This window comes from Lactuca serriola, chromosome 8 (assembly GCF_051521515.1).
Source record: "Lactuca serriola cultivar US96UC23 chromosome 8, Lser_US96UC23_V15, whole genome shotgun sequence".
Classification (NCBI taxonomy): Eukaryota; Viridiplantae; Streptophyta; class Magnoliopsida; order Asterales; family Asteraceae; genus Lactuca; species Lactuca serriola.
Genome location: NC_136415.1, coordinates 35904536 through 35923650, shown reverse-complemented (window position 1 = coordinate 35923650; position 19115 = coordinate 35904536). Strand labels below are relative to the sequence as shown.

Below are 19115 nucleotides of genomic sequence, written 5' to 3'. Positions count from 1 at the left end.
TTTATTGATGGGATCTTATAGTATTTATACAACAAAGGAAAAAATATGAAGTACAAGTACGTCCCCCTTTAAAAACTATTAGACTGAATATGATCAAAAAGTTGGAAATTAGTATAAACAAATGGAATGGAATGCATTTGAAGAACCAAAGAACATAAATTGTATAAATGTTGCTTTTCACCTTGGTTGCTTCTAAAATAGAATGAACCATGACTAATGTCCCTGTTCCGATGTTGTTGCTACTATGTGTGCAACACTATTTTATGTGTAACTCCAAAAAACATGAAGTAATTTAAGCAATGAACGTTTCTTCGTGTGACATTAAACATAGTCCACATTCTCCCTGTTTATAATAGACGAAAATTAAAGTACATCTTCTTGAGACTATAATGTCATAATTGGTTAAATTTTGAAAGTACAAGTCTTAACCCGAAAAAATAGAAGTCCAAGTTTCCTGTTTCAAAATACAACACCTTATTAGAATGTAATGCTAAACTTGGTTGGATTTTCAGAATACAATATATTAAAAGGACAAGAATTGATAATACAATGATTTAAGAGGTTAGCTTTTCAAAGGAAAAGGTCTTAATAAGAAAAAACAATTGAGAGTAAAATGTTGTATTTCAAAAGTATAATGTTAAAGATGGTTAGATCATCGAAGTACAATAACTTTCACATGCTCTTTATAAGAGAAAATATAAAAAGTGGATATTCTTAATAGGTTAATTGTTGCAAAATGCAACGCTATAACCAAAGGTATAATGCTAAAAGTAAAGAAGAATATCTTAATAAGAAGAAACTATTGAAAGTAAAAAATAAAAATAAAAGTGAAGAAACATTAGCCTATCAAGACAAACATTTTGCATGTATATTATTAAGTAATCAACAAAGTATAGTTTGGCTTCTTACCTTGGCATATGCATCATATAATGGTCGAGCATTAGCTTTTTTTCAAGATTTGTAGGTGCTCTCAACTGCTCCACTTAAGTTATTCTTCTATCAAATAAACACAAAAAAGAGGATTTTGTTCCATGATAATAATTGAAATACATAAATGTGGCAGATTATGTGAGCCTAATAACAACTCATGATGGCAATAATGTTGTTAGCAAATATTAACTTTAGATTTAGAAACATAACACATTCAAACCAAGACTATATCTAAGATTTTGATCAAAGTTATTTTATCAGTAAATGCAAAGCAATGGAAGAGAAAAAAGAGGATTTTGTTCCATGATAATAATTGAAATACATAAATGTGGCAGATTATGCGAGCCTAATAACAACTCATGATGGCAATAATGTTGTTAGCAAATATTAACTTTAGATTTACAAACATAACACATTCAAACCAAGACTATATCTAAGATTTTTATCAAAGTTATTTTATCAGTAAATGCAAAGCAATGGAAGAGAAACAAGAAACACAATAAACATCAGGACAGATTTTATAGAAAGCAATGGATCACATACACAAATTTCAATGAAACGAAACCATCTAAACACACCATACATAACATTATCAAATGATCAACAAGAACCAATCATTATAGATTCACTCGGTAATGTATGTTTTATAGATATTTGGGTTGATTGCTATCTTCTTAAAGCTCCATTTAATGAGATTACAACTACATTACAAAATTAAATAAAGCACTACACTACATAAAACTAAAATTGTAACGTTTAACAAAAACCAACCTTTTTAATGCCTGATTACAAGAAACTCGTAGAATTTTGTCATCATCTACATACTTATCAATCAAATTCCGTTGCTATAATTCTCATTTTTGAACTAAATGTTTAAGATGTTGATATTGTGACGTTTTAGATAGCAAAAAAGAATAAAGACAGTTTTTTTTAGCTTAAAAAGGCAATTTGGAAAAACAGAAACGTGCTTACCACTCATTTAATGTCATCTTTACTTTTTGCAAGGTTAAGTGAAGATGTTTATTCCCTAATTCAAAACTTGATGCCATAATTTTCTATTTACCTGCAAAATATTAATCGTTCATTAGAAAATAGTGAAGATTCCAACCATCAATATATCTCAATTCTCAATTAAAGTTTTGATTTCAATGGAAAATCATCAAAAAATATTTAAGCATCGAGTAGAAGTAATAGTACAATTTCCAAACTCATAGACCAAAGTGACTTTCTGTAGAGTTTTAGTTTGTAATAGTACAAAGCTCGGGACCTATAGAGAACACAAGGTAGATTTAAACCATTTCATACATTATTATAAAACTATATGAAGCATCATTCTTCAATTAGTTGATGAAGGTAATCAAGAATAATAAGTTGACATAAGAAAAATGCAGATTTTGTTACCATGTACCTTTAAACTTTAACAAAAATACTAAATAGGAACATAAAAAGCATCAAGTGTGTGTTAAGAGTAAAAACACACATGTTAACACTTTGATTCCCAAGGGCAACTTCTTTTCCTTTTCTCAACCATCAGTTTTTTATATGGTTTCTAAAACCGTTTCTTGTTGTAGAGTAATGAATGGAATTTGGGAATTGAAATTAAGACTAGCAATTAATCTCAGAGTAATGTATGGGAACTTGTGGTTCACAATATGTTTTTTAAATGAACGGAATTTATACATGGAACTGGAATAAATTTTGGAAGTACAATTTTTTAATAACAAAATCTTTGATGTTATCATGCTATAACTGGTAACCAAAACCAAACATGTTCAGTTTTTCAAAGTAATAAAATTACAATGTCTTAATAGGTTTGATTATGAAGGGTTTAATACCTTAGCATCTAAATAGTATTCAATTACAACATACAAACTTATGAGGTGATATGGAAAGGCTTTTCATTTACCCTATTAGACATTTTGCATGAACATTAACTAATATTAAGTAATCAACAAAGTACAATTTGGTTTCTTACCATGGCATCATTGTAAATGCTCATACAGATTATATTCTTTAAAGTATGGAAAACTGAAAGTGTTGAAGAAAGTTTTGTAAATTGTTACCTTTAGTTTAGTAATACAACATTAAACAGTCTTTCTCTCAGACTACCAGATGACTTTACTGCAATAACCACACAACTAACTGAGAAAGAATAAGTCTTATTGTTTGAAAATTACATAAATTTATCATACCCATCATATACTCTGTTATATAATCACACAATGGGTCTCAATTCCACCATGTCATCTAACAATTTCAAGATGTCCTACATGAATGAAAATACAGTGAAAAGTTTTGTCCCACATTAAGTCAAAAAGAAACAACAGTTTTGTCATATGATGTAATCAATTACAATAAAGAAATCATTATCATGAAATTAATTTGGAAAGAGAGAACTGGACTTTTCATATATGTAATGGTTGTTAATTTCCTTAAATTCATATGGAAAATAAATCAGGATCCCTGTTGCAAATGTTATACAAATTGAACTTATGAGAAGACACTATGTCTAAAAAAAGGTACAAAACCAACAAGGAGAAATTAGTATATACAATTTCAGTGGAGAAACTATAATACAGTGAACTTAGACATGTAGACACAAAAATATCATTTGATTAAGATTCAATCATTCGACCTTATGCACCCATAAATCAAATTTTAATCTCTAGAATCCTGCAGTAAGAAAATTACAAACATAAGTCTAATATTTCTGTAGCAATGACAATAAAAGATTGTTTCAAATGTGCAAATTATACTTCTAGTTCTAATCGAATTGAAAATACAAACAATAAATTATCTTTCCCTAATTGAATTTCTAATAGCTCAATAAATTGTTTAATATTTTAATTTGGCTTGTGATTATTTACTTTACTCTGTATAATTTCACCCTCAAAACAAAGCCCCTTTGAAAACTATTAGACTGAATATGATCAAAAAGTTGGAAATTAGTATAAACAAATGGAATGAAATGCATTTGAAGAACCAAAGAACATAAATTGTATAAATGTTGCTTTTCACCTTGGTTGCTTCTGAAATAGAATGAACCATAATTAATGTCCCCTGTTCCGATGTTGTTGCTACTATGTGTGCAACACTATTTTATGTGTCACTCCAAAAAACATGAAGTAATTTAAGCAATGAACGTTTCTTCGTGTGACACATTCTCCCTGTTTATAAGGTGGGTTGAACAACATTCTGCTTCTTTTCCAGAAATTAGGTACAAATATAATCTTTTGGTCCCTAAATAAAGCATGAACAGAGCCTGAAGAGCTTGTAGCTACAAGAAATTCAGGAGTCATATGATAATAAGTATGTCCCTCTTTGGAAACCATAAGACTGAAAATGATCAAAAGGTTGGAAATTAGTATAAACAAATGGAATGATCTTTGAGCATTATTAATGAACCATGAATTGAAAATATTTTGGAATTAAGTGCATCAGTGTATAGATATCTGGTGATAAAATGCACTTCAAATCTTGAAAGATAATATCTCTAGTGACCATGGGTTTCAAACATGGGTTTCTCAGAAGAATATAATATAAAGAAGACAAACAAGAGTAAAATACACTTTTGGTCCCTGAATAAAGCAAATTTACAAAATTTGTGTCCTTATCCAAGCATTGTAAGGTGACTATTTTTGGTCACCAAGTCCCAAATTTTTTGTCACCTTCCAAGTAAAAAAACGTTACAAACCCCAAACAAGAACCAAAATTGAAAAAAATCAGTTACACTCGGGGACAAAAATGTAACAATACTCTAAACATATAGACAAATCATTCATATATTGTTACTTAAATACTGATATTCGATAATAAAAACTATTTATTAAGTAAGACAACATTATCTATTAAAGTATTGACAAAAATTGCAACACCTGATCACATTTCATTCTTGTACAGATCACCACCAGAAAGAATGAGACGAAATCCATACTTTCTAAAAGGTAACAATAAGATGCTTGTTGAAGCATCACAGCTGGATGAAGAGATTCCTGCAAAAAAATGAAGTTTTTTAACAAAATTCTCATATAATTATTGTTCTTAACATTTCAACCCACCAAAGACCACACCATGTGGCATTTCCCATCCCTGATGAGTGATGTCCCAATTTGCTAAATAAAAGTACATTTTTAAACAAATAAAAGAATTGCCTAAATAACAAAATATCTTTTGTAAAGAATTACCAAGCGAACTAAATGCAATATTCAGAATCTTTTTTGATTGATTTAACATGAAGTATGTTAATCCCATCATTTCCTGAAGACAATAAATGACCACAAGTTTTAGAAACAGAGGGGTATTTCTGGAAATACACAAACAGGGTCATAGACTCATAGCTGTAGCTACCTGTACACCACCAACATATCATTTCCATGAAGGCATAATCACCCAACACAACATCCTTTAAACATTAACAGAGTAACTAACAAAGAGCATAAAAAGCATGAAGTATTTTCCAGTGTACGATGACAATTAAAATATATGTGATGAAAGATCTTTTTTTCCAGTGTTAGGGGTAAAAATTACATGTTAACCAAAACCAAACATGTCCAGTTTTTCAAAGTACATTGACTTAATAAGAAAAATAATAAAATTACAATGGGTTAATAGGTTTGATTATGTCAGTATAATCTTTTAATGGAAGTTTTTATACCTTAGCATCTAAACAGCATTCAAATTTATGAGGCGATATGGAAAGACTTAATCCGTATTAGACATTTTGCATGTATATTAATATTAAGTAATAGGAGCAAAGTACAATTTGGTTTCTTACCATGGCATCATTGAAAATGTTCATTTAGCCTTTTTTTTTTTTCTTCTTCCAGATTTCTGGTTGCTCTTGATTGCTCCAGTATTGCTCTAGTTTCTCTCAGACCATCAGATGAGATATGACTTCACTGCAATAACCACACACCTAATTCAGCATCAATAAGCCTTGCTAAATTTACTAAAATACATAAATTTATCATACCCATCATATCATATACTTTGTTATATAATCACACAACAGGTCTCAATTTTGCCATGTCATCCAAGTTGTCCTACATGAATGAAAATACAGTGAAAACTTGTCCCACATTAAGTAAACAAGAAACAACAGTTTTGTCATGAAGTAATCAACTACAATAAAGAAATCATTATCATGAAATTGATCTGGAAATAGCATATTTGTGATACGTGCGAATCAGGTTTCCATGGATGAAAATACATTAAGTAAATGACAACCATGATGAAAAGGGCGATGGTTGTCATTTCCCTAAAAAGCAGCAAATCATATGGCAAATAAATCAGTAATCAAAATGGCAAAAATCATAAAGTATGAACTCAAATCAAAGAAGCTCATGTTATTGGAGATGTTTAAGTAATACAAACTTGTGAATCAACATAAGGATTTGAAGTTGCACTAATTAATGGGGGACAAACCATGGTAAGGGTATCATCATATAAAAGGACAGAGATGTATGTATATAAAGTCCAATACAGGATCCCTGTTGCAATTTTATACAATTTCAGTGAAGAAAGTATAATACAGACAGACATGTAGACACAAAATGATGTTGCAACTAACTGTAAGGTACCAATGTCAGGAACTAACTTCAATGGAGATGCAGCAGAAGATCTATCACCAAAAGGGAACATCTGTTACTTAATAGGAAAACATTATAACATGTAATCAATGTTGTGAACCTCTGAATAGAAAAATTAATTTATACAACCTATGCATCTGCATCTCTTAGATGGACCTCTTATATTCAAAAAAGTTGAGGTTTGGACCAAACCTCGAAAAATATGCATACCACAGGGACCATTTTTGCAGTTTTGTCTAGAGTTTAATGCCATACATGGTTACATTTTGTAAGTATATAATATGCCACAATTAGTATAAGTTGACATTTTTAAACTGCAATTAAAAAAAAAAGCATGTCTTAAGAAGTTGGACTTTGAATGAATAATATATTAAAAATAGAAAAAAAAAATGTTGCATATGGTTCGATTTTAAAAGTATAAAGTTTTAATTAGAAAAGGTATAGAGAGGACAATGTTTTCATAAATACATATTTAGAAAAGAAAAATAAAACCAATTTAGATTACAATATCTTAATTAGTTAGTTTTTGAAAGTAAAAATATATAATTGAAGATATAATGTTCCATACAGTTAAATATTAAAATCAATTAAAAGCGTATTCTAATAAGTTAGATTTTGAAAGTACAATAACAAAAGATAGAAGTACAATGTATCAAATACCTGATACATGTTCTTATGCAGTCGGTACAACTATTCATACCTCCAATATAATGTCTTAACAGGTTAGATTATGAGAGTAAAAAGCTACAACTAAAAATATAATATAATAACTGAAAACAAAACAAATGAAGTTTAATTTTTTAAAGTTAAATGCATATATAGTTTATATATAAAAAAATGCTATAAAGTGAAGGTATAATGTTATAATAATGCATATATAGGAATATTTATAGTCTTAATAGAAAAAAATAATAATAAATTTAATGTCCTAATAAGAAAAATGTATAATGCAATAAATAGTAACAAAAATCAGAAAGGGTAATATTTTAAAAGTACAATATCTTAATAAAAAAGATTTTGAAAGTGTAATGATAATGATATACATGAGACCATAATGCCATAATTGACTGAATTTTGAGAGTAAGAGTCTTAAAACTTAAAAAACAAAATAGAAGTCTTAATAAGAAAAAACAAATGAAAGTAAAATGTTGGATTTCAAAAGTATAATGTTATATTTAAAAGTGTAATGTTATACATGGTTAGATCATCAAAATACAATAACTTTCGTATGCTCTTTAGAAGGGAATAAAAAGATAAAAAGTAGATATTCTTAATAGGTTATTTGTCGAAAAAGTAATGCTATAACTAAAGGTATAATGCTTAAAGTCAAGTAGAATATCTTAATAGGAAGAAACTATTGAAAGTATAAAACAAAAGTGAAGAAACCAACCATAGCCTATCAGACAGACATTTTGTATGTATATTATTAAGTAATCAACAAAGTAAGGTTTGGTTTCTTACCTTGGTATCCGCATCATATAATGGTCAGTCATTTTTAGCTTTATTCCAGATTTGTAGGTGCTCTCAACTGCTCCAGTTAAGTTACTCTTCTATGATAATAATTGAAATACATAAATGTGGCAGATTATGTGAGCCTAATAACAACCTATGAGGGCAATGTTGTTGTTAGCTAATATTAACATAAGATTAAAATGGAGTAAACAAACATAACACATTCAAACCATGACTAGATCCAAGATTTTGACTAGTAAATGCAAAGCAATTGAAGAGAAACTAGAAACACAATAAACATCAGGCCATATTTTATACTTTATAGAAAGCAATGGATCATATACACAAAATTAGATTTCTTTGAAACAAAACCATCTAAACACACCAGACATGACAAAGATAAATAAAGCACTACATTCAATAAGACTGAAATTATAACGTTTAACAAAAACCAATCTTTTTCAAATCTTTGTCATCTTCTTCATACTTATCAAACAAATTTTTGTTTTTACAATTCTCATTTTTGAACTAAATGTTGAACATGTTGATGTTGTGGCGTTTTAGGGTAGCAAAAGAGAATAAGGACGGTTTTTTTACCATAAAAAGGGCAATTTGGAAAAACAGAAATGCACTTACCACTCACTTCAAATGTCATCTTTACTTTTTGCAAGGTTAAGTGAAGATGTTTATGCCCTAATTCAAAATTTGAAGCCACAATTTTCTATTTACTTGCTTCCTTTGGCCGTTTATTTGTTATCTTAAGAAGCATCATTCTTCAATTAGTAGGATTGAACGAATAATAAATAAAAAACTGTAATAAAAAAGATCACATTTTGCAGAAAAAATATCATCATGTTTATAGTACAAAACTCACACCACCAAATTGCAACAGCTTCTGGATGGCCAGGGTTACAGTTAAAACCAAAAAAAAAATACATTGACACTACTAAGCTTGGATGTAAAGGAAGACAGAAGAAAATAATGAGTAAATCTTATATGAAGTTTGAACTCAAAGAGAAAATGATAAATTTTGAAAATCATATGAATTTTGACAATGTTTTCACATCATTCCAACTTTCTAGCCAAAATTGATATTTTTGGACAAATTCACCCTTGATAATCAATAAGATTATATTATTATGGTGGCCATAAGTGCTTTACTCAATACTACAGGGACTCAACATACGTTTTTCCAAAAAAAAGAAAATCATGGATTTACAGTAACAATAGCCATTCCAAGAAAGAAAAGATGAACAGAGCCTGAAGAGCTTGGAGCTACAAGAACTTCAGGAAGCCACATACATATGGCCCATATTTTCCCTTTGGAAACTATAAGACTGAATATGATCAAAAAGTTGGAAATTAGTATAAACAAATGGAATGAAATGCATTTAAAGAACCAAAGAACATAAATTTGTGTGTATGTTGTTTCTCAAAATGAACCCTAATTAATGCCAATGGTGATCTATGAGCATCTATCTGCATTATTAATGAACCATGAATTCAAAACATTTTGGAATTAAGTGAATCAGTGTAGATATCTGGTGATAAAATGCACTTCAAATCTTGAAAGATAAAACCTGTAGTGACCAACGGTGTTTACACATGAAATCAAACATGAGTTTCTCAAAAGAATATAATATAAATCACACAAACTTAGAAACAAGAGTAACATAATCTTTTAGTCCATGAAATAAGGTTCTTGTACCATTTTCGGTCCCTGTTCTAAGTAAAGTGACTTATTTTGGTCACCAAACATAGCTGATTTTTGCAACTTTGGTCCCAATTTTTTTTGTCATTTTACTTGAAACAAGTTAAAAAAACGTTACAAACCTCAAACAAGGACTCATAGCTAAAAGTACATATCATTTCCATGAAGGCATAATCGCCCAACACAACAGCCTTATTTGGGTTCGATGGAACTAAAACTGTACCTTTAAACATTTACAGAAAAACTAAATAAGAACATAAAAAGCATCAAGTGTTTTATAGTGTTAAGGGTAAAAACATACATGTTAACACTTTGATTCTCAGTGGCATCTTCTTTTTCTTTTCTCAACCATAAGTTCTTTATCTGATTTCTAAAACCTTTTCATGTTGCAGAGCAATGAAGGGAGTTTGTCAGAGGAATTGAAAATAAGACTAGCAATTAATCTCAGAGTAATGCAAGGGAACTTCTGGTTCGATAGGTTAATTCTTAACTAAAGGTATAAAGCTAAAATTAAAGTAGAACATCTTAATAGGAAGAAACTATTGGAAGTATGATGACATAGATGGTATCAAAAGTCAAGAAAGTATAATGCCTATTAGGAATTTTATATGGTGAGTCAATTAGTTTTTTTATTTTTTCAGATCTATAGGTGCTCTCAACTGGTCCAGTTGTTCTATCATAAAGCCACAAAAAAATAGAATTTGTTAGTAAATGTGGCAGATTAGATCCTAACAACTAACCATGATATGTCAATGTTGTTGTTAGCCAATATTACAATAAGATTAAAATCGATTTCACTACAACAAAGCCATCTAAACACACCATACACACCAAATCGGATTTTATAGAAAAAAAAATAAAGAAGAGAGAAGTGACAAACCTTGTCCATGAAACATGGACATTATCACAAAGGAGAAAAACACCTGCATATCTTCTATCCCTGTTAGAAAATAAACGTTAGACAACATTTTTAAAAAAGAAAGATTATATCTAATGTCTTGAATTCTAATCTTTTAATTTAACAACTAAGGTTAAAAGTTGTAGCATTAATTTATGTTCAAAACAATTTTCGTCCACCTACAAGGAGTATAATCTAGTTAAGGAATATTCAGAGTGCATAACTAAACTAACATCTTATGTGATCAAGTAAGGTTGATGACTATCACTATCTTACACAAAAAGGATTTGTCTTCTTATACTTATATGACACCCTCAAAGATTCAATGCCATCATCCAACTGAATTTCTAAATAATCTACAGTTTCTTCACCTTTGATCAACAGCCATTCCAAGAAAGAAAGCATGAACTTCGAAGAGCTTGTAGCGACAAGAATTTCAGGAGCCATATTATAAGTATGTCCCCCTTTGGAAACTATAAGATTGAATATGATCAAAAAGTTGGAAATCAGTATAAACAAATGGACTGAAATGCATTTAAAGAACCAAAGAACATAAAATTTGTATGTATGTTACTTTTCACCTTGTTTGCTTCTGAAGCAGAATGAACACTAATTGATGTCCCCTGTTCGGATGTTGTTTCTACTATGTGTGCAGCCAATGAGCATCTATCTGCATTATTAATGAATCATGAATTCAAAATTTTTTGGAATTAAGTGCATCAGTGTAGATATCTGGTGATAAAATGCACTTCAAATCTTGAAAGATAATATCTCTAGTGACCAAGGGTGTTTACACATGAAATCAAACATGGGTTTCTCAGAAAAACTAAATAAGAACACTTTAATCAACCATAAGTTATTTATCTGGTTTTCAAAACCTTTTCTTGTTGCAGAGTAACAGAAGGAACTTGTTAAAGGAATTGGAATTAAGCATAGCAATTTATCTCAGAGTAATGCAAGGGAACCAAGTTCACAGAATATTTTTGATAAGAATGGAAATTCTGAAAGGAATTAGAATAAATTTTGAAAGTAGAACGTTTTAATAATTAAAACTTAGAAGTTATAAAGCCATAATTGGCAACCAAAACCAAAGATATTTAGTTTTTCAAAGTATAGTGACTTAATACGAAAAATAATAAAATTACAATGTGTTAATAATAGGTTTGATTATGAAAGAAGAATATTTTAATGGAAGTTTTTATACCTTGGCATCTAAATAGCATTCAAATTTATGAGGCAATATGGAAAGACTTATTCCCTATTAGACATTTTGCATATTAATATAATATTAAGTAATAGGCAAAGTACAACTTGGTTTCTTACCATGGCATCATTGTAAATGTTCATTTTTTCTTCCAGATTTCTGGTTGCTCTTGACTGATCCAGTATTGCCCTAGTTTCTCTCAGACCATCAGATGAGATATGACTTCACTGCAATAACCACACACCAAATTCAGCATCAATAAGCCTTGCTAAATTTACTAAAATACATAAAATTTATCATACCCATCATATCATATACTTTGTTATATAATCACACAATAGGTCTCAATTCTGCCATGTCATCCAAGTTGTCCTACATAAACGAAATTACAGTGAAAAGTTTTGTCCCTCATCAAGTAAAAAAGAAACAACAATTTTGTCATGAAGTAATCAAGTACAATCAAGAAATCGTTATTAGAAATTAATTTGGAAAGAGCATTGGACCTTTCATATATGTGATGTGTGCCAATCAGGTTTCCATGGGAAAGCACCTTTGTTGTTCACTTGTATAACAAATTATCTAGTTTTGGTGGACGAAAAGGGCAAGGGTTGTCATTTCCCTAAAAAGCAGCAATTCATGTGGCAAATAAATCAGTAATCAAAATGGTAGAAATCATAAAGTGTGAACTCAAATCAAAGAAGCTCATGTTATTCGAGATGTTTAAGTCGAACACAAACTTGTGAATCAACAAAAAAGGATTTGAAGTTGCACTAAATTGTATTAAAGTTTTGAAAATGATACAACCTTATTAACCCCAGTTGCTGATGGAAGAGATAGCATTACCAGTACATCATATATGGTCCAATGCAGGATCCCTATTGCAATGTTATACAATTTCAGTGAAGAAAGTATAATACAGACAGACATGTAGACACAAAATTATCTTGTAAATGTAAGGTACCAATGTCAGGAACTAACTTCAATGGAGATGCAGCAGAAGATTTGTCCCCAAAAGGGAACATCTGTTACTTAATTAATAGGAATGCATTATAACATGTAATCAATGTTGTGAACCTCTAAATAGAAAAAATTATATAAACTATGCATCTCTTAGATGGACCTCTTCTTTGTAACCTTATAATAGAAAATTTTAGACAGTTTTTTCAATGAACCAAAATAACAGGAGACATTTTTTTGACCTAACTCAGAAATAGAAGGAGAGTCGATGATATAAACAGGCCCACAAAAAAAATCACATCGCCTCTTGGAAGTATCCTCATTTGATTAAGATTCAATCTCTAGAATCCTGCAGTAAGAAAATTACAAACATAAGTCCTAATATTTCTGTAGCAATGACAATCAAAAACTAAATCAAATTACACTTCTATTTCTAACTGAATTGAAAATACAAACAATAAATTATCTTTCCCTACTTGAATTTCTAACAGCTCAATAACTTGTTTAATGTTTTAATTTGGCTTGTGATTATTTACTTCTCTCTGCATAATTTCACCATCAAAACAAAGCAAGACAACTCTTTAACTTAGTTAAGACATTTCATCAAACACCTAAAATGCACAGAAGAACAATCTACAACTAAACAACAATTTATTGGGTTTCAAAACTATTAAAGTTTTACTGACAGCACATCATGACTTTCTTGACCAATCATCTCTGTATGATGGATGCTCTAGTTGGGTGATACAATTCAAAAGACCAACAAAACAAAAAATAAATGGAGGAGAAAAAGAAAGAAGCCTAGAGAGGTCGTATGTGTTAATTGATATTTAAGGCAGCAATCAGGTATATTTATGTCATTAATTTACCTCTAATAAAGTTCAAGAAGATCCATGGGCATAGTGTTTGATCCTTCAAGCGATGATGATGCATGCTTAGAAAAAAACAGTTTCATGACATAAAAAGTTACCATAAACTTAAACACGCTACCTGGAGATCAGATGAGAAAGATCTGTATTCTTTTTTGTTGATGGATGATGGACCAAAATTACATCGCAACCAGACGTCAATGAAATACACTGCATAAAGGTACAACCCAACAGCATGATGAATCTAGTAATGACGAGAGACCCGAAGAATCTTTGCCTAATTGAAACTACCTAACAAAATCAATAATACACATATATACAAGAATCAAGAATGTTACCTAAGAGACGAAGAGGGGAAAGCAGAGGATTCTTAAAAGCCCGAGAATGAAAGAAAAAGGAAACACTGGTGTTGCTAGAAAAAAGGAGATACGGCGGTGTGAAAGAGTCCACTCCAAGTAAAACCCTCTAACATGTCTCCGGCGGTGTTTGGAGAGCCGCGGGATGATTGAAGAACGAATGAATGGGAGAAGAATGAAAACTTATGGCGATCTTGTTAATTTCTTTGGATTATAGAGATGATTGCGAGTGTATAGGGGGTGCTTCACTCTCCGGTGGACGAGTGAAGAGTGGAAGAGCGAAGAAGTTGTAATATTAAGCGCCACTACACCGACGCAACCCTTTTGACTTCCCACAACGGTTATTTTTTAAAAGCTTTAACGTTTCCAAAATTAACACCTTTTTATTCACCTCTCAAATTTCTTACCCTCCTTATTTATTTGTTTATTTATTTTGTTGTTTTTTGTTTTTTACTCCCTTCATCGTCACCTGCACTGCTAAAACAATCGCACCTTCACCTTGACTACACGACCTTTACCACACATCACCATTGTCTACCTCATCGTCTCCCATTTTCTATTCACCTATCTCTGGCTATAAAACCCTAAACATGATGTTTACCGCACACATCGTCGTCTCTACCACCATTATCTATTTTATTGATACCAACTCTTTGTAATTTATGTTTTTATTGGATTTTTAGGAATCTGATGAAGTCGAAACCGCCACCACGACCGTTTGTTCCGGTCACCGCCCTCCAGGTAAGACTCTCTCTCTCTCTCTCTCTCTCTCTCTCTCTCTCTCTCTCTCTCTCTCTAAGTGGTATTTTCTCCTCTTTCTCTTAATGAAATCCTAGCTTTAACTATCATTTATAGCCATCTTCGCTCACCTTAAACGCTTCACTGTGCATCATCGATTTCACTTTTTGATTTTTAGGTTCTTGTGGCTCCTCTTATTCTGGTTTTCATTGGATTTTATAAATTAACCAGATTTTCTTTGTGAAATTCATTGTAGGTGTTTTTATTTGAGGCATGTATTTGTCCTATTCATGGTTACGTCTTCAACCACCCAACATTGTGGTCTCCACCACCAGGAAGAGATGGAAACCCAAGAGGATCAAAATTGGGGGAATGGTTGGAATTTCATCGAGACAAGACATATATTCCTTTCTTTTCTCCTAATGTTTAATCTTGTGTTTCAAATCTCATAGCCCAAATCATTAATATGCTAAACCATATATCTTCTTATTGTTCCTTGAAGTGACTGAAAAAATTATATGAAATGAAAGTACTTTGCCATTTATTATACTTCCCATTTCTTATTGATGTTTACATTTCACAGACCCTTGGTAATGGATGTGTCTACAGAGTTGAAGGTGATGCATACTTTTCAGTTGATTGGTTTCCTAAATAGTGATGACTTTCAAGGCAGAACTTGGAAAATAATCATGACTGTGAACAAGTAGCAATTAACTCCAGGAAAGATATCCAACTAATTTTGCTCTATGGAAAATAAGATCCTAATTTGTTGGTTAAAGCTAAGGGTAGTTGGGTAATTTTACATATATCATAGTAATCAGTTCTTTTATGTCAACATGCTTCGTGATTTGTCCCAATCATTATATTATTGATTGTAATGGAATGTACAGTTCAAGGATTCTGGTAGAATTGGAATTTGATATTCCATTCCATAGTGTCCATGTTGATGCCACTTGATTTTGGAACCGTAGAATCGTCCGTTTAGGTACTTCTTACATTTGTTTCGTACTTGCTATTGATGTTTAGCTCATTTGTTTCCCAGTCAACGTTGTTTCTAATTTGAGTTCCTTTTAACTGTTCTGGTTGGCATATTATGTTGCAGCCAAGACTAGAATTAACTCATTCGTTTTAAAAGCCCTGTATTCAGGGTTTTTTTTTTTTTTTTTTAATCTTGGGTGTGATATGGCTTTATCAGCCTACTAATGTTAAGCTTTTGAATACCGTTTTTTGGAATGAGGTATAAACAATTACACCTTCTTCACATTCACTTTTAAGATAATGGTTTTCTTTTGTAAAATTCTCATCTTTATCACCACAAGCATACTCTAGCCATGTAAATTTGTATTATAATTTCATAGCAATATTTTTATGTTTCTTCTATAAATACAGGTGACTATGTTGAGGCATCCGACTGTTAATATTCCAATACAACATATTTGACATAATGGTGATTGCTACTCTTCAAAAGCAAATAAAAGATGTGTATTTGTGCGTGTGTGTGAAAGGAAAGGACCCATGAACTTTGAGGTATTTTTAAAGCGAATAATGCTTGGATGTCTTTTTTCTAGGGGTGAGCATAATAACCGAAAAACCGAACCAAAACCAAATTAACCGATATAACCGAACCATAATAACCGAACCATTTTAAAAACCGTTGGTTCGGTTTCTAATTTTTGTTAACCAATAACTAACGGTTCGGTTATAGTTTTATAGGTTAACCAAACCATTATTAACCGAACCGCTAACTTTATATTTTAATATATATAAAAAATATAGATTATATATAAAATAATATAGTCAAACTTATTTAAGATCCATTAAAATTTTGAAAATATAATCTATTAATCCTCACTTACCAGGAGACGAACGAGCAATCAAACCATCAAAGACTGATCACTCAGACACACATAATCTTCCAATCATACATTGAGATTAGGTTATTAATTAATGTTGTAATTCATAATCGGCTAATTCTACAATTTGTAAACATTATTCACAATTAGTTTAATCTTCACACTCATAATCCTAATCAAAGGCTTCTCACACCGTTAATCCTAATCAAAGATTGTTTGGACTTTATAGTCCTATTCGAAGGATTTTTTGACTTTATAATCAAGACTTCTAGGTAAGTTAAGTTTTTGGTTCTTTTTGACTATGTGATATATTAAGAATGTATTTTTTTTTTATAATTTTTTGAATTTTTTAGTGTTTTTGACTTAATCACATTGAATGTAGATGAGTGATTGGCTTTTTTTTTTATATCTAATAACACATAATATGAATGTTTGGCTCTTTTATTTAATAGTTTTAATTTAATCGTATTGAACGTGTATGAATGTTTGACTTTATTTTAATATTAATATCAATTATCAATATATGAAATTATTAATGTCAATTTTTTTAATGTTTTATATTTTTATTGAATATTTTTTATTTTAAATGTGACTATGTGTTATCTCACTCTAAGTATTAAAGATACACGTTTTATTCTATTACTATAAGTTAGGTTACAAACATCGGCGTCGAGGACTTTTTGGTATTTTATTTTCATTTTTCATGCCAAAATACTTTCGTCGTTTATATTATTTTGAACATTATGGTTAACCAATATTAACCATTAACCAAAACCGTTAACCGATAAAAACCACTAACCATAACCAATATTAACCATACCCAATGGCTACCAAAATGCGTTAACCAATCATAATGGTTATGGTTCGGTTTTAACCAATAACCGAATCAAACCGCCCCATACACACCTCTACTTTTTTCCACCTCCAAATTTAGTAGTAGAAAAAGGTTGTAACAGACCTAGGAGAATAATGGATGATTACTATACTTGTAGATCTATTTAAAAGGAAGCTTACTAATTTTTCATATGACTCCATTTGAATTGTTTACTTATGAACATTAGTGTTATATATATATATATATATATATATATATATATATATATATATATATATATATATATATATATATATATATATATATATATATATATATGGTTTAGATCTAATTAAATGATTTAAAAGGAGCAAATCGAAGCTTTGAAATATGAAATTGGTCAAAAAAAATAGCGTCATATCCGTTTTCAGTAACAACGTCAAGAATGAAACCAAATTGTTGAGAAACGGGTATAAGTTGCTGGTAATAAATGTGTGGTACACCATTGGTCATTTGGTTCTTGGTTTGTATCTCATGTTTACCATATTTTATTTGTTTATTGTTTAGTTTAATTTTAATAATAGTTATTTTCTGGAAAATTCAGAACCCCTGCACTTTGGGTTCTTTGTTTGCTGTCAACTTGGAGCTATGTAAGAGATTAATGAGTTTGAAATTACCATTGGTACATGAGATCTTTAAAATTACCCTTTATCAAATTAAGAACAAATTTTGGTGTAAATTGCGAGTTGAACAAAAGAATATCTTTGTTGCTATTCTATGAAAATATAATTAAACATTAACAGTTATTATTATTTTTTTACCAAGAATGATTCTAAATACTTGCAAATAAACAAAACCATAATAAACAATCATGAACTGAAAGTATATTATACAACATTGAACAAATAAATATACAACAAGTTCTGTCATATTATGTAGATAATTATAAAATTTTCTAACATGAATTATCTACTACGACGCTAAAAAATGGGAAAAGTTATTTGTTTGAGTTTTACAATGTTGGATAGTTATTAATCCAAAACAAAAATGTATGTTCATTTTGAAACATTAACAATATACTTTGATTTTTAACCATTGTTTTCGTTGAATATTACAAACCCACAACTCATCAACCAGTTCAAAATTTCGGAATAAGTTAAGATGTTATAGTTATTTGGAGTTAACATTATTACAATTTAAAAGAAAGTGATTAATTACAATTTGCAAGGAAGACATTGTTTGAGGATTGTATAAACTAAAGAATTACCAATATTTTGTACCATGGTTAATACTTCATGATTTTTATGGTTTGATCTGATAGCCGCAAGAAAACTATTCACATAAATGAGTTAATCGTTGTCCGAAAACTATTCACTGTCGCCGCTTTGCGCGGGCAAACGACTAGTGTGTGTGTGTGTATATATATATATATATATATATATATATATATATATATATATATATATATATATATATATATATATATATAATCGGGGTTTAAACGGGCGAACAGTATTGTAACCGTGTCTGCCCCGCCCCCGCTTCGGGTGCAAAATATAAGCCCCATACCCGCCCCGTTACCCGTTAATGCGGGTAATCCCCGACCCGTTAGGGTCGGGTACCCACGGATACCCGAATCCGCGGGTCAAATTTGCATCTCTATGTATCAGTCACTGTTGCATGCAAGGTACACATTTTATTCTTCATGTTATGTCGATTGGAAACATGTGATAACGATTTGGAGT

The 19115-nt window shown here is 30.4% G+C and overlaps 2 long non-coding RNA genes across 2 annotated transcripts; one reads left to right on the top strand and one right to left on the bottom strand.

The window, feature by feature from the left end:
- Positions 1-3391: 3391 nt before the first annotated feature.
- Positions 3392-14428, bottom strand: LOC145066179 (uncharacterized). Its single transcript, XR_013688655.1, has 13 exons — positions 13948-14428; positions 13610-13819; positions 12745-13089; positions 12588-12658; positions 12287-12402; positions 12086-12155; positions 11903-12010; positions 11161-11249; positions 10951-11052; positions 5903-10621; positions 5705-5828; positions 3949-4922; positions 3392-3603 (listed from the first exon to the last, which is right to left on the bottom strand). It is a non-coding gene; the product is annotated as an uncharacterized LOC145066179 (long non-coding RNA).
- Positions 14429-14468: 40 nt separating this feature from the next.
- On the top strand, positions 14469-15247 carry LOC145066178 (uncharacterized). Its single transcript, XR_013688654.1, has 2 exons — positions 14469-14706; positions 14960-15247. It is a non-coding gene; the product is annotated as an uncharacterized LOC145066178 (long non-coding RNA).
- The last annotated feature ends 3868 nt before the right edge of the window (positions 15248-19115 follow it).